We start from the raw sequence: 17,398 nt of genomic DNA on the forward strand, positions 1-17,398 counted from the left end.
TAAAAGTGGCCTCATGTGGGTGGCACTAAATCAACTGTAGGCGGAGCCAATACCAAAGTAGGTGGGATTAATGCTTCAAAATGTAATGTACATGGAGTTACATCAATAAAAGGCAGAACATACAGGTTGAGTATCCCTTATCCAAAATGCTTGGGACCAGAGGTATTTTGGATATCGGATTTTTCCGTATTTCGGAATAATTGCATAACATAATGAGATATCATGGCAATGGGACCTAAATATAAGCACAGAATGCATTTATGTTTTATATGCACCTTATACACACAGCCTGAAGGTAATTTTAGCCAATATTTTTTATAAATTTGTGCATTAAACAAAGTGTGTCTACATTCACACAATTCATTTATGTTTCATATACACCTTATATACACAGTCTGAAGGTCATTTAATACAATATTTTTAATAACTGTGTGTATTAAACAAAGTTTGTGTACATTGAGCCATCAGAAAACAAAAGTTTCACTATTTCACTCTCGCTCAAAAAAGTCCGTATTTAGAAATATGCCGTATTTCGGATATTTGAATATGGGATACTCAACCTGTATTATATTAGCCGGATGTAACACATTAAAAAAAGTTTAGAAAGTATTGTGCAGTAGCAGAAGTAGTTAAGAAATTAAAACTGGGGTGACATATATATTATATAGTGGTCGAAGAGGAAATTTTGAAGTGTGGGGGTATGGAAAAGTGAAGGTCGAAAGCATGCACACCCCTTTGGAAAAGGGGTCGTGTCCATAAGTGTAGTGTACCACACCATATACCCCTTATACACATTATGCACCACAATAGTAGGACCCCTTATACTATCTAGTACTGGTGCCATTTTCACATTATACCACACAGTATGAGCTGAAATGCACATTATAGCACACAGTTTGAGCTGAAATTCACATTATAGCACACAGAATGAGCCAAAATTCACATTATAGCACACGGTATGAGCCAAAATTCACATTATAGCACACACAATGAGCCTAAATTCACATTACAGCACACAGAATGAGCCAAAATTCACATTATAGCACACAGAATGAGCCGAAATTCACATTACAGCACACAGAATGAGCCAAAATTCACATTATAGCACACAGAATGAGCCGAAATTCACATTATGCCACACAAAACGAGACAAAATTCAGGGAGAGTGACAGCAGGGACATAGGGACAGTGACAGCAGGGACATAGAGTGACAGAGAGAGGGACAGCAAGGGAATACAGTAGGGACTAGGGAGAGAGAAAGGCAGCAGGGTAAGATTACCTATTTGGCAGTGCTGAGGATGCTCTGGTCTGTGGAGGCTGTGGTCAGCATGGTGCGGAGGTGCAGAGAACTGAGTGGGACGGGAGGCTGTGGTCGGCAGCACTGCGGCGCTACTGTTTCAAATCTGACACGGTCAGCAGCCAATCGGGAGCGTCTGCGCGGCTGCTCCTGATTGGCTGATGGTCCGCGGCAGATTTGAAATAGTAGCGCCACTGTCATAGGAGCAAGACGAGAGCTCAATGTGGCGGTGCGGGGTTTCAGCGGTCAGTGCTCGAAGAAGTGGCTGTAAAATAAATATATATTATATAGATATAATATACACACACACATACAGTATATATATATATATATATATATATATATCAAAAAATGAGGCGGCACTCACAGATTTGTTGAAAAGCAAACAGGTGTGTATTCAAATCATCACATCACATCAACGTTTCGGGGAACAAATCCCCTTCATCAGGATGAACAGACAGTGCAGAAAGTGAAATATATAGACAGACTCACCCAAGGAGACTTCCCACTGCACATCACCGCAGTCCCAGCATACCTGGGTCCGCCTCCCTCACTTCCGGGTATGTCACTTCCTGCGGAAGTGACACAACGGTCCCTGGCTGGTAGCCACGGTGATGCTGTAAACAAAACAGAGGATCATCAATGGGACCAATAATCAGCACTCCGTGACAGAAATTTCCAAGACATTATGTCTTATTCTATATTATAATTCATCAAAAAAGCTTATTTAGAGTAAGACCCACTCTGGGGATAGAAAGTGCATCTAGTGTCTTTGGAAGCCACCTGGCTTAACATTAAAGGTGCATAAAGTAAACATCAGGTAAAATGTATAAAGTGGCTCTGTGTAAAGTGTATTAAAAGCGATGATTCATATCCACATGAAAATTCCTCCTTAGTGCATTACCAAATTACATAAAAAGCACTTAGTGACATAAAGTTAAAAAAGAGAGAACATATAAACATTACACAGATGTACTGACAAGGCATAAAAACAATAAAACTGCACCTCTTTTTGTAAACAACAGCAGTACATTTAGTAACAGCACCACTTAGTCTGAAAACTTGTTCAATATAACTTAGCAGTCATTACTTTCAGATTGATAAACATACATTTTCGCCGTTTAGAGGAAGTGGCTAAGGCCCAGTGTCTCATTCAGCCCTTTTGGTCATAGAGTATCCAATCTATGGATCCACCTAGATTCTAATTGGAGTAATTTTTGGGATCTGTTACCCCCTCCGTATGGATTCAGGCACGTGATCTATAATGCGATATTTTAAAGTGGCCATATTATGTTTCCATAACGCAAAATGCCGTGCCACTGGTTGTTAACTGTTACCCGTTTCTATGGCAGCACGAATGGCCTGCCGGTGCTGTGCCATACGGACTTTAAACTGGCACTCCGTCTTGCCCACATAATATAGCCCACATGTGCAGATGATCACATAGACCACAAACTTGGAGTGACAGGATAAAGGCCAATTAATTGTGTATTTTTTAGCCGAGTGAGGGTGCAGAAAAACATCACTAGCTGACATATATGTGCATGTAGTGCACCCTATACACTTGAAACAGCCATTGCCACGACTTAAAAAGTGTTTGGGGGCTTGATTTTAAAATTTACTCAGGTCTGTTTTTACGACCTGGTCTTTAATGTTTCTTCCCCGTCTGTAGCTGGGCATAATGGCTGTATCCTTCAGCATTTTTAACTCAGGGTCAGAGGTAATTACGGGCCACAGGGATTTTGCCTTTTTGCTGGTGTACCTACTTTTAGTGTCGTAAGTATTCACCCATGGTATTTTCTCCCGTGTCTTTCTACTAGACTCTTTGAGTATCAAATCTGTTCTCTCTTGTGTCATGGCCTTAATTCTGGCTGTTTTTAGTAGGGCCGCTGGATACCCTCTGGCCAGGAATTTATTCTCCATAATATCCAATTGTTTTTTCAGATTGGATGCCTCACTTGTGATACTACATACTCTCAGAAACTGGGAGTATGGTAGACCCTTCATCGAGGGAGTGGGGTGGAAACTGTCATGCCGCAGGATCATATTCCGATCCGTGGGCTTGACATACAGATCCGTCATGATTTTGCCATCTTTTAATGAAATCGTCATATCTAGGAAATTCACATGTGTATAACTACAATTCATCGTTAATTTAATTGGGCTATTAGATGCATTTTGTGCGGCAATGACATCATGCAATGCTTTTTCACTCCCCTGCCAAAATATTAAAAGATCATCTATATAACGATGGTATAAAAAGATATCACTAGATATACTCTGATTTTCATTAAACAATCCACGCTCCACCTCCCACATATACGAATTAGCAAAGGCCGGCGCCACCGCCGATCCCATGGCGCTACCAGTCATTTGGCGCCAGAACTTATAATTGAACAAGAAATAGTTATGTACCAAAGTAAATTCCAGCAGTTGTATAAAAAAATCTATATCAGGACCTGTATACCATGCATTACCCGTGATGAGATGTCTAACAGCTTGTACCCTACACCATGCGGGATGCAGGTATACAGGCTGGTTACGTCAATAGTGGCCATTAATACTTCATTGGGTACCAACTCAATGTTAAGAAATTTTCTCAAGAGAGTATTGGAATCTTTTAGATGAGAAAACGTATGTTGTACACAGGGTTGCAAATAAGCATCCAGAAAAATCGCTAAAGGCTCACACAGAGACCCACGGGCAGAAATAATGGGTCTCCCCGGTGGTCTCTGTGCATCCTTGTGTACTTTTGGCAGGGTATAAAATACCGGGACAATAAGGAACTCATTAAAAAGTTTCAGGAAAATGTCTGATGTAATATGTCCCTGCTCAAGTGCACACTGTAATAGCTATTTAAGCTCTTTCTTATAGCTCTCTGTGGGATCACCATCCAGTTGGCAGTATGTGGTGGTATCATTCAATAGGCGATTACATTCACTTATATAGTCCGTGGTATTCTGCACAACTATGGCACCCCCCTTATCAGCCCCACGTATAATGATATCTTGACGTGAACTCAATTCTTTAAGGGCCGTATGTTCATTTGGTGTGAGATTATTATATACCACCGGTGTTTTCTCCTTAGTTGAATCTTCCAACAATCTATTAAACGTTTTTAGGGAGGCATTGTTTGACAATGGATCAAATTTGGAAAGTAATGACTGCTAAGTTATATTGAACAAGTTTTCAGACTAAGTGGTGCTGTTACTAAATGTACTGCTGTTGTTTACAAAAAGAGGTGCAGTTTTATTGTTTTTATGCCTTGTCAGTACATCTGTGTAATGTTTATATGTTCTCTCTTTTTTAACTTTATGTCACTAAGTGCTTTTTATGTAATTTGGTAATGCACTAAGGAGGAATTTTCATGTGGATATGAATCATCGCTTTTAATACACTTTACACAGAGCCACTTTATACATTTTACCTGATGTTTACTTTATGCACCTTTAATGTTAAGCCAGGTGGCTTCCAAAAGCACTAGATGCACTTTCTATCCCTAGAGTGGGTCTTACTCTAAATAAGCTTTTTTGATGAATTATAATATAGAATAAGACAATGTCTTGGAAATTTCTGTCACGGAGTGCTGATTATTGGTCCCATTGATGATCCTCTGTTTTGTTTACAGCATCACCGTGGTTACCAGCCAGGGACCCGTTTTGTCACTTCCGCAGGAAGTGACATACCCGGAAGTGAGGGAGGCGGAGCCAGGTATGCTGGGACTGCGGTGATGTGCAGTGGGAAGTCTCCTTGGGTGAGTCTGTCTATATATTTCACTTTCTGCACTGTTTGTTCATCCTGATGAAGGGGATTTGTTCCCCGAAACGTTGATGTGATGTGATGATTTGAATACACACCTGTTTGCTTTTCAACAAGTCTCTGAGTGCCGCCTCATTTTTTGATCTACATATGGGGGTTGCCAAACCCAGATGGAGGGCACCAGAGTAAGCAAGCCCTAGGGGGCATCCAGAGTGCTGGCGTTACGCTGTATGGATATATATATATTTATATATATATATATATATATATATATTTATATATAAACAATCCAATAGAGCTATGAATGCCAAATTGATTTCTCACAAATATTTAAAATGCCCGCTCTAATATATATTGTAAATGCCTGCACCTCTTACTACCATATACGATAAAAGTGCGCTGTACATCGCAAAACACTGTATTCCATAAGAGAAAACAATACACCCACACATTATCTGAGTTCCAAAGCTCATTAATGTATATATTTGTTGTTAAAAGGGTATGGATTCAATATATATTACAAAGTACAGTATACCTATAGTTACATGGTTACAACTCACACAGTAAGCAGTTAGAACATAGTTACATAGAGTTACATGCAGTTACATACAATTACATTTACAATTACAGTTACATGCCAGCGATACAATACCATTATCCTTAAGTTATATAGATTCGTCTTTCCATATCACTCTCTCTCTCTGTAAATAAATACAGGTTCAATACAACAGAAATTCAAAAAACAGCGCCCCAACTCAAAAGTGCAGCAACAGAAGCTATGGTGATCCCAACCACCATAAATACTTAAGACAATAACAACAATGGTAAGCAACTGTGCGCACCCTCTTGGTGTATAATCAGAAAAAGGTCTATGTATAATAGCACAGAAATTTATATGTCCCAATTTTCCACTGATTCCATATACTAGGAATTAAAATGTTACAGTCCCAGTCTAGTTCGGTCTCAAAAATGGGCTCCAAATGTCTGTTCTTTTATCTCAATTGTTCCAATTCTCTCCTTTCTCTCAATGGCAGACCAACCCCATATAAACCCAAAAAATTGGAAGAGAAAAGAAGATATATAGTGTAATACAGTTTTATTCAATGAAAAAGTTAAAATGCAACCAAAATTTTTTGCACAATAATTCCACCAATGACTAGGCAAGAAAGCGTACCGGATAGATGGGGGTGTCATATAATATCCACCCAAATAAGCATAGTGATATCCCACGGGTACCGCCCGATCTTTTCAGGTGCCGTGTTTTTCTCTGGATCTGCAGTATCCAAAAGATAAGGTGCCGGTTTGCTCCAATCTCCCCAATCAGCTCACCAACGCGTTTCTGCTCCCTGGGATAAAGACTGCCAAAGCTTTTATACATTCAATCATAACTATCCGCTGCAATGTCCTACAACTTAATAACAAGTATCAAATTAATCTACACACCAATCTGCTTGTTTTAAAAGTAAACATGACAGGTGTATCTGGTTCCGTTCAAATAATACACATTCATGACATTAATTCATTAGGTGATTTTAAATCACCATGATGTCTGGCGCTTGATATTATTATAATTATGTACTGTATGAAATAAGTGTCGAATCCATCTCTGTGGCATGTCCGTGTAAATGCGTGTGTTACCATATTGCTGTGCTCGCTGCGCGTATTTGCAAGTATAGCGACTTAAATGTGTGTAGTTTGTATGTTCTCTTTATGTAATATCTTTGACTTTGACAGTCCACCCTTTGGCAGTAAACAATAACTGCCATCAATTATTAACATAAGAAAAAATATTTCATACCATAATCGGTGACCTAGACACAAGTATGTATGCATTTCGCAAATCAGACACTTGACTATATTTGGGAAAGACAGGGAGGAGGACGAGACATCCTCTATATGCACTCGGCGGTCACGGGACCACTGGTTGGGTGTGGGACAACATTCAACCTATAGAGTATGCTGGGACAGTGCTTTGGCCTATAATGTCTGATTTGCAGCGAACATTTCACACATACATGTACCTACGTCTTTGTACACTGATGTTTGGGTTCGATTGAGGTTCTGCTGGGTAGATGAAAAAGACACAAACAAATCGTGAGTGACATAAAATTTTCATGATCTACATATTCCTATCATTTTCTGAACATTGTTTCCGTTTCTGGAACGTATGCTAGTTCTGTTTAATCATTGAACAAGGGTTATAAGTAGTGTCCTTCCTAAATAACATAAACCTTCGGAGTTCGGGGAGAGCCACTCATAAACCTTTCTTCCACATATATTAATGAGCTCTTTATCTGCAATGTGTGAATAGCCATTGTCTGATTGTTTCTGATTACCTCTGAACTCCATAACTACTAGACCTTTGATTTTTCTCTGATTTTAACAAACTAATCGGCTAATCCTGGGATCCTATAAGGAAATCACTCCTTCCTACAGAACCAGTTCCAGTCCCACACTCAACTCCTCATAAATAAAAAAAAACTCGCAAAAATAGAATATCCTGAAAGAAAATGTTTGTCAGCGGGAAAGAGAGAAAAGAGAAATAGAACAAAACAACTCTTGTTCATAACAAATCAATTACAATGACTGGTCTTTCTGCAGTCCTTTAGTACGCTCAGGTAGTGTTCAACAGTGCCGCCTCTCAGTCTTCATGGAACAGAGTCTCTGATGATACGAGGTTCTCTTTGCCTTGCTCTTTGAATACACAGTTCACTTGGAACACACAGTTCACTTTGCTCTCCACCTTGCTCTTTGAACACACAGTTCACTTCGAACACACAGTTCCCAAACTCGATGAATGTGAGCAATAAACTACTTTCTCACAAGTTCTCTCCGGGTCAGCGACCTTCTTGCAGTGGGACGAGTGGACCCAAATCTCTCTTTCGGCGACCTCTAGTGCTGTCAACAAATCTTGGTATGGTCCTTCCCACCCGTTAGGCAACCTGAGTGTAAGGACAATCACACAGTCTCTTGGTTCATAATCAAGACAGTTAGCATTTGGCATACCAGCAATCAACACTTTCAAGTTCTTTTGTCAAGTTCTCAAATGCTGGCTCATCTCAATAAGGTACTGTACTGTCACCTCATTGGTATATTTCTGATCATTATGCGGATCAATCATGACATGAGGTTGTCTTCCAAAAACAACCCAAAAAGACACAAATACCAAAACAAAAACAAATTTCGAAGAGGGTGATTCGTCGAGTGAAGATCTGGGAGTGGTTCCTAAGCTACATAATACTAGTGGCAGTATCTATGATCACAATAGTACAATTTCAGGCTTTGCTCCTACTTCTAGGGGTACCATTATCTACACACAAATTTCTGCGCAATTTTTCTTTGCGGTAAACACAGCAGCATCCGTGGCAGCAGGAAATGCCTCTACCCAGTTTGAGTAAACATCAGTGCACACCAATACATAACAATAATTCCTAAAGGGTGTTAACTGTACGAAGTCGATTTGTATTTCCTGAAAAGATCCGTCTGCAGGAGGGATATGGGATGGCTCTGTTGGTATTGCTTTAACAATATTCTTCCTCAAGCAAGTAAGACAGGTCATTGCTCTCTTTACCTGCATGAGAATAGAATTCTGGCGCACACCAGTAGGCTCTCATCAGCCTGCACCTACCCTCTTTGCCTAGATGAGTCAGACCGTGTGCCACCTCAGCTAGACTTGGAAGGTATACTCTGGGGGCTACTGGCTTACCGTGTCCACCTGCCCACAGTCCTGAGGACTCCTGGCCATACCCCTTTGTCCTCCAGACTGCCTTTTCCTGCAGGGAACACAAATTTTTGTATCTTAATTTAACTATCATGTGTTTGCAATGTAGAGTACCATGAGCATAACTCAAAAAAAAAAAAAAAAAGAAACATCTCTAGAGGAGAGAAGGAAGAAGAAAATGAAAAAGAAAATGTCAGGTTTGCCATTCACCAACAGACATATCAGTGTCTATACGAAATTTCCCTTCACCAGTATTCCCATTCTCCACCCTTTGTGCATAACAAGGCACACTGCAGTAATACTGGTGTCATCGTGCTGTTGAGATATACTGTTTTTGGGCAGAACTCTGAAGGACCTAGGCATGTGGAGTTTGAACTATACTTGGGTCCATGTATTGTACACCCTGTGTGAACGCAAAAGATGAAGAGGAAAACTGTAGAGAAACAGAATAGAGGTTGGTGACAGATGAGTTTGTAGAGGTGAAGAAGATTTTATAAAAATTTGACAACTGGATTGGGCACTATGGGGAAGTGATTCTCTACTTGGTCTATAACCTTTAAAAAAAAAAATATTCTGTGTGTCTTATCTCTACTGGGACTATCCCAGCCATCAATCCAGTGTCCTGTCCATCCTAAGTTCACAGGGAACCCGGTATCTGTGAGTTAATTTCCTCTACCTGTGATGGACATGCATCTAGAACAGTGAAATGTAACATTAGTAAGTTGCATTTATTCTGTTCTTCCCATCAGGGCCATAACTACGTGTGTGCCAAGGGGGCTTGGCACACAGCGCAGTTGCCCTGGGGGCGCACGGCCAGCGGCATGTAATGAGTCAAATTGACTCATTACATGCTGCCTCTGAACTGCGCCGTGCGCCGCGCTGGAGGAGAGAAGACAGGAGCGCCGGGCAGCGGAGGAGGAGGGAGGGGGAGCAGGGAGCCGCAGCAGCGCTATTTGATTGGTAGTAAGCGCTGCTGCAGCATCCCCCTCTCCTTCTGTATTGGCTGCCTGGCGCTGCTGTGGATGCATCCCAGCATCCACAGCAGCGCCGGGCAGCCAATACAGAAGGAGAGGGGGATGCTGCAGCAGCGCTTACTACCAATCAAATAGCGCTGCTGCGGCTCCCTGCTCCCCCTCCCTCCTCCTCCTTCTCAACTGACTTGAATCCTTCTGAGCTCCGTGTGTCTGTGGCTTATGCTGCTGCTGCAGGATGAGGTCTGTGCTCTGATTGGCTCTCTGAGTCAGTGAGAGCCAATCACAGCTAGCAGTGTTCCCTGTTGCCTAGCAGCAGCCTAGAGAGGGGAGGGAGTGAGAGGACTGACTGAGCAGGCTCATGTGAAGCAGAGAGAGTGTCAGACAGCCTCTGAATGAACTTAGGAGCAGCAAGGGGAGGCATAGTTATTAGGAAATAGAAAAAACAAGACACCATCGGAACACCATCGAATGACTATCATTCGATGGTGAAAAACATCGGGAGGCCACCATTTAATGCTAAAAACACTAACATCGAAAGGAAAACATCGATGGTTCAGAAACATCGATCATCGATGTCCATCCCTACTTCACACTGCACAGAGAGGGAGATGCACGAGGAGCCTGTCAGCGGGGAGAAGGTAAGTATGTCTCTCTCTCTCTCTCTCTCTCTCTCTCTCAATCTCTCTCTCTCTCTCTCTCTCTCTCCTGCAATGTGTAAAAAGGGGTCCCATCTGCTGCAATGTGTATAAAGGGGACCCGGCTGCCGCAATGTGTAAAAAGGGGTCCCGTCTGCCGCAATGCGTAAAAAGGGGTCCCATCTGCCGCAATGCGTAAAAAGGGGTCCCGTCTGCCGCAATGTGTAAAAAGTGGTCCTGGCTGCCGCAATGTGTAAAAAGGGGGACTGGCTGCCGTAATGTTAAAAAGGGGTCCTGGCTGCCGCAATGTGTAAAAAGGGGGACTGGCTGCCGCAATGTGTAAAAAGGGGGATGCTGTCTGCTGTAATGTATAAAAGGGGCTCTACCTGGTGTAGTGGTGCTACTGTGCAGCGTAATTTGAATAATGGAGACTACTGTGCACCGTAGTATGAATTGCTATTATTTTGTTGCCACGCCCCTTCCCGTGAAGCCACGCCCCTATATATTTTTCACGCGCCTACGGCGCACACTGCGCCTATCTTGTACGGGGGGGGGGCGCCAATGTCAGTTCTTGCACACAGCACTAAAATGCCTAGTTACGGCACTGCTTCCCATTAACCGAATCTGTGTTTTCTATATGGCTTATGATTCCTTACTATATTGAGTCTGTACCCTGACACTCAATGCCTTATTGAGCCCGTCCATTTGCACAGATACAGCCACCTCCCATTTGCCGAATTAGTGTTTACCAGTGATCTTATCCAGGTGGAGAGTTTTCTATTTCTGCAAGAGACAAAAACAAAAAAAAGTTTAACAAGCTTCTAGGTCATGCGAAGTATTCATTCAATCCTTCTCATCCCGTATTAAGGGTCTGTACATGGTCCATCAAACATTTCCGAGCTCATCTTTACTAGGGGCATTACTAGGAACAAATACTTCTTATATGGTAACTGAAAGAAATACCCTGGGGTTACCCTTGTCTCTGTCCGCTTTCCTGCTGGCAAATACTAATGCGCGGACAGGTTTTTCTCCATTTCTGACGTTACTTTCTTGATTTTTTTGTTTAATTTTTTTGGATTTTACTATATATGTACACGAATGATACCATACTTACCTGTTCCACTGGTCTCAGCCACTTCCCCCACAGGCTACTGCTCTTCTTTTACCGGTTGGATACTCCTCTGGGTGCATGAGAAATGGCTGAAAACGATCAGGTCACCTTCTCCTCCTAAATAAAACTTCAACATTCATTAGTACATATATAGGTTACAGTCATATTTTTTCATATTTTTATTATTTTCTATAGTTTGTATGCTGGCCGTAACTGCTTCCACATCTACATAAGGCGGTGTACTTGCATTCTCTTTTTTTTTCTTCCTACTTATTTATTGTTGCTACAAGTTCAAACAGTTCTTATATTTCCATCCTTGTCTTATATGACTTTGGTAAACATACCACCTGCAATACCTTAGGATCAAACTCACCAACCCCTCTTGCTTTCACAGGTTTAAACAATTTGTATGTCTGACCCTTTGTTTTCGGGATTTTATCAGACATATTCTTATCCTTAAGTTCTGCAATACCTCTGGTTCAAAGCTGGCCACCTTAAGGAATGGTACCCTATCTTTGTCAGTCACACGTTCCCATTAAGGCAAAAAGTCTTCAATACTTTTTCCTTTAAAATTCGCTGACCCCATGGGCCGCGGCTCTTCAACCTGAACCCTGGTTACAAAACGTCCCTTACTTGAGCAACTGGCTCCCATAATTGTGGGCCTTTTCCCACAAACACCAAAATACTCAATATAAGGTAACGGTGAAAGTTCTCCGAGCGCTCTTCACCCGCTCACCGCCCACGTTGGCCAGTACTACCATACACTATCGATAGCGAAGGCAATGTGCCCAACTTAGGGCCCTATGTGACCTATATTTACTGGAAGTTTTTTAGGAATAACTTACCCTTTCCAGTAAAGTATCGGCCATTGGAGATGTTCCTGAGAGAGACCAGCGAAAACTCCCTATGCACTTTATTATACACAAATCACGCTTGCGTATGCTCTATACAGCGCTGATGATACCGCGATTTTACGCAAAAGCTCGTAAAAAGGATATCACGTTGCGCTATATATCGCACCCACAAACGCGCGGTCCAATCGCACAGCGTATAGGTACTTGTTACTTATCTGCCGTACGACCACTGGAATCGAATCACAAGCTGCGAAACCTCAGCCGGAGAGTATAAAAAAAAAAACTACATGGGTCACACAGTTCATAATTCACAATTCCCTACCACGCTCCTGTGTAAGTCTCCTCACGACTTACGTATTAAACCTTATACTAAGGTGAGTCAGCCGCCTCACTCCACCAAGCCTCCACTCACTTGATGTACCAAACGACGGGATCCCGCATTACGGGGTTCGAATTTCACTCACTCCTACGTTCGCTCACTCAGGTACACTTTGTTTTTTCTGTACTGAAAATTAGGATTCATTCAAGTTGGCAGCTTTACCCCCAGAGGCAATTAAAAAAATTATTTATACTAAATTTTGTTTTTATTTTAAATTTCTTTATAAACTGGGTAGTTTGGTGCTATTGTAGCTTGGCTACTGACCCGCCTTTAAACTAAACAAACTATTGTGTAATTTGTACTTAGCGAGCGTACTTCTTACGCAATTTGCGTAAACACGCGACCGTGCGTGTCTTACGCTGCGTGTACAAAACCGTACATCCGCAATAGCACAAATCATACAATTTCTATAAATGTGAGCAATACCAACTATAATTGCTCAGTTAACACAACACACGTTCTTTCTGTATAAACCCTATTACGACTGGGCCAGAACTGCGTTTTGTGATTTTACTCTTACTTCCTTACATACCTATTTTAGTTTTAACTATATAGCAACAAAATATCTCCGGTTTTACATAGGTCTATATGAATCTAGCAATGATCAACTGGTTAAACGAGCTATGTATTATATACTATAGTATATACTGTGTATTATATACTATAGTATTATATACTATAGAATTTGGATGTATTATATACTACCACTGGCGCTGGTAAATGATAAATATGTATGTATTTTTAATTGTGACTATTATGAAATGTCGTTTTAATAGTTAATAGTTAATGAACTTGTATTATACTAATGGGTTAAAGAATGTATAAATGTGTTAATTTGCACAGTAGATTGAAATGATCATAAATACTGAGCAGTGGCTAGCTTGGCCACAGACCCCTTACGAAGTCTAATGACGAAACTGGTTGGGCGTGGCCTGTGGACTGAAGCTGACAGACATCATAATCTGTGTCCGTGGAGCGCGGAGATCTGAGGCCGGGAAACACACTCCAGACATGCATTCTGCTAGCGGGAGACCTGGAGCCGAAGCCGCCACTGCTACCAGCCGTACAGCTTTTACACTGTGAGCCATCCGGAGGTATCGCAGGAGGAGCATGAGGCTGATTATTTCTTTCTTAGATGTATGTGAACCTTTTACTTTGTCATTAAATCATTGATACTTTTATACTCACCTGGTGCGCCCCTCACTTTCTGTCTTTTATCTCTCTCTCTCTCTATAAATACACGTGTGGAAGGCAGCGCCCCTTTCCTAGCAGCAGCCTACACATAGAAACCTTTCCGCACACCTCAGCAGTGTCATTCCTGTCCCCACTCCACTCCATTCTTCCACTCCATTCTTCCACCACTGATCAGTGGTGTCTGTCTCTCTCCCTTCCCAAAAACCCGATCACAGTGGCGGCTGTTTCACATCATCCGTGATTACAGTGGCAACTGTCTGCCTCTTCTTCCCCTCCCCCTTGATCAACTGATCACAGACAGTGGCGGCGTTCTCCCCTGCCCCTGCTGATCACAGTGGAGGCTGTGACCTGCTTTCTTCGGGCTGTCTGCCCAGTTTCCACTGATACGTTTTGGCTGATCGTTGCAGCACCGGTGGTGGGAAGCACCACTAGCTCTGGTCCCCCCCTATCATCTCCGCACAGCACACCACCCTCCACTGGTAGCCACGCACCTTCCTATACTGACGCCCTGCTGCTGTATGACTGGGTGGTGCAGGTGGAAGGTGGGCATGGGAGGCAGTCCGAGCTCGGAAATATTCTGCCAGCCTTGCAACTGACCAGAGCGATTTTATCTCATGCTGCAGCACACGATAATACAGGGCAGCATTGCAGCGGCAAGTAGTGGGCGGGCAGCAGTTATTGAGCGAGTGTCCGTGCGGGTGGTGCTGCCAAATGGTGCGCCCTCAGTGCAAATGCGCTTAGGGCAAAGCACCACTGGCACACACCTGGTTACGGCCCTGCAAATAACTAGAGACCAGTAAGCCTTACCTCAATAGTAGGGAAAGTAATGGAAAAACTATTAATAGAAAGAATTGTGAAATATTTTAAATCAAACAACTTACAGGATCCCAAACAGCATGGGGGGGGGGGGGGGGGGGGGGGGGGCTATATGCAGCATATCTAGACTTTAGAAAGGCATTTGACACTGGAGGTCACTCACACTGGATTGCTGCAGCGTTAGCATTTGAAGTCTGAAGCCCTTTGAGGCGTACACCCGAGCACCCCGTGTAGCCCAGTGAGACGTGAAAGCATCTCAGGGCTGTGATCACCTCTGACTGTTTGACAGGCAGAGGTAATCGCGGGGTGGGAGAGGGCGTAACATGTTCCAATGGCATTAGAATGCCGTTGGTGGGGCTTGGTCCGGACAATGCAGGCGTGTCCGGAGCGGTGCGGGCCACGGCAGCTGCGTGATGTCACACGCAGATGCTGCGACCCAAGATGCTGCAGGTAGGTGCCTGCCAGCGCAGCTAGGCTGCGCAGGCAGGAAGCTACTTTGCTGGTGTAAAAGCATTGTCGCCGTGCGATGCTTTCGCACCTGTACGGGGAGGAAGGGGGGGTGTAGGGCCATACATTTGGGGTGGACTAGCCTTGTGTTGGGCGTCCCCGCCGCATGTCTGTGTAACTGATCATAGATGTGCTAAATTTAGCATATCTACGATCAGATCTGAATGACCCCCACTGCCCCACATCGCAGTCTGCTAAATAAACTTGAGAACATGGGACTGGATTATAATACAGATACATGGATAAGAACCTGGTTGCAGGATAGGAAACAGAAACTGCATTCCCAGAGGGAAATGTTACCAGTGGCGTACCCCACGGATCTATACTTGGACCAGTGCTCTTTAATATCTCTTTTGGTGACATTGCAAATGGTATTGAAGGGAAAGTATGACTTTTTGCACATGATACAAAGATATGCAACAGGGTAGACACACTGGGAAGGGTAAAACGAATGATTGATGATCTAGGTAGAATAGAAAAATAGTCAAGAATGTGGCAACTACAGTTTAATGCTAAAAAATGCAAAATCATGCACTTGGTCTCAAAAACTCAAAGGCTAAAGATAGTATCAAGGGTACTATAATGTAAACTACTGAGGAGGAAAGGGATCAATGCAACAGAGCAATGAGAAAGGCAAGTCAGATGCTTGGTTGCAGAGGGAGAGTTATCAGTAGCAGAAAGAAAAGAAGTAATAATGCCACTGTATAGGTCATTGATACTGCCTGATTTTGAATCCTGGGGCAGATGTATGAAGCTTGGAGGGAGTAGTGATAAAGTGGAAGGTGATAACGCACCAATTAGCTCCTAAATGCCATGTTACAGGCTGGGTTTGAAAATGACAGTTAAGAGGTGACTGGCTGGTGTGTTATCACCTTCCACTTTCTCACTTCTCCGGGCTAAATACATCTGCCCGATTGTGTCCAGTTCTGGAGACCATAGCCCTCATTCAGCTTCAGACACAGACAGATGCAAATGACAAACAGGTGATTTTTGATTGTCTGTGCATGGACTTTGAGATTGCGATCGCATCCTGGCAGGATGCAATTGCAACTTGATTGACAGGAACGGCATCGGGGTGCAGCAACACGGCATTAGGGGGGAGTGGTCTGGACAATGCAGGCGTGTCCGGACCATTTTAAGGGTGCCTGCGGGTGTAAACATGGTGCCAGCGTGCTTGCATATGCAGCCATCGTAGAAAATACTGTTACTATTGTATATATTTTCTTCACTTCCATCTTTAACCCTCCTGTTCAATAGACACATATCTAATAAAGCTGTTGCAGAACTGCACAGCTATCCCTAGAGTCCTGACTGGACAACTCAACCTCGCCACATGAAGGGCTAACATTTAGTTTGACATAGCCCTATTGCTTACAAGCAAAGATGCATTTGCACGATTGCATTTCCCTGTCTGTATTTTCAGCCTTATGTTTCTTAAGCTACGTTCAGGCAGTGGTGGATTTCCTACTGGGCACATGAAGCAAGTGTCTAGGGGTGCCACTTGCTGGAGGTGGCACAGCAGGCTGCCCCCCTCCACCCATGCTGCCCACCACATCTAAGCAGCTGGCCCTTTTTTTTACCTGGAGAGGAGAGGTGAGAGTCATTTGTGAGCAGAAGGGCAGAGCTATATGGGACAAAGCAGAGCTTTGAGAGGTGGAGATATGCAGATCCCCGCCAACTAGAGAGTGACAGAACTACTCTGCTGCTTGTGAGGTCAGTGTGTGTGCGCAGTGTCAGCAGTAAGGGGACAGAGTGCGGTGGGGAAGGGGTGATGGTGCAGTGAGCTGTGATGGGAGCTATGGGAGTAGGAGAGGGGCAGTGAGGGGTGGGGGAGCAGTTTTATGAGCAGTGAGTTGTGAACGGGGTAGTGAGGTAGGAGGCAGTGAAGTGTGAGGAGAGCAGTGTAAGCTGTGGAATGTGTGAGGGCAGTGAGATATGGAGGGAACTGGAGAGAGCTATGAAAGGGGTAATTATTTATTTATTTATTACTTATTAACAGTTTCTTATATAGCGCAGCAAATTCCGTTGCGCTTTACAATTTGAAATAACAATAACAAAATGGGTGATAACAAACAGTCATAGAGGTAGGAAGGCCCTGCTCGCAAGCTTACAATCTATAGGGGTAATGAGAAGGCTCTAGGTAGATATGGA

The sequence above is a fragment of the Pseudophryne corroboree genome, chromosome 1 (assembly GCF_028390025.1).
Source record: "Pseudophryne corroboree isolate aPseCor3 chromosome 1, aPseCor3.hap2, whole genome shotgun sequence".
Classification (NCBI taxonomy): domain Eukaryota; kingdom Metazoa; phylum Chordata; class Amphibia; order Anura; family Myobatrachidae; genus Pseudophryne; species Pseudophryne corroboree.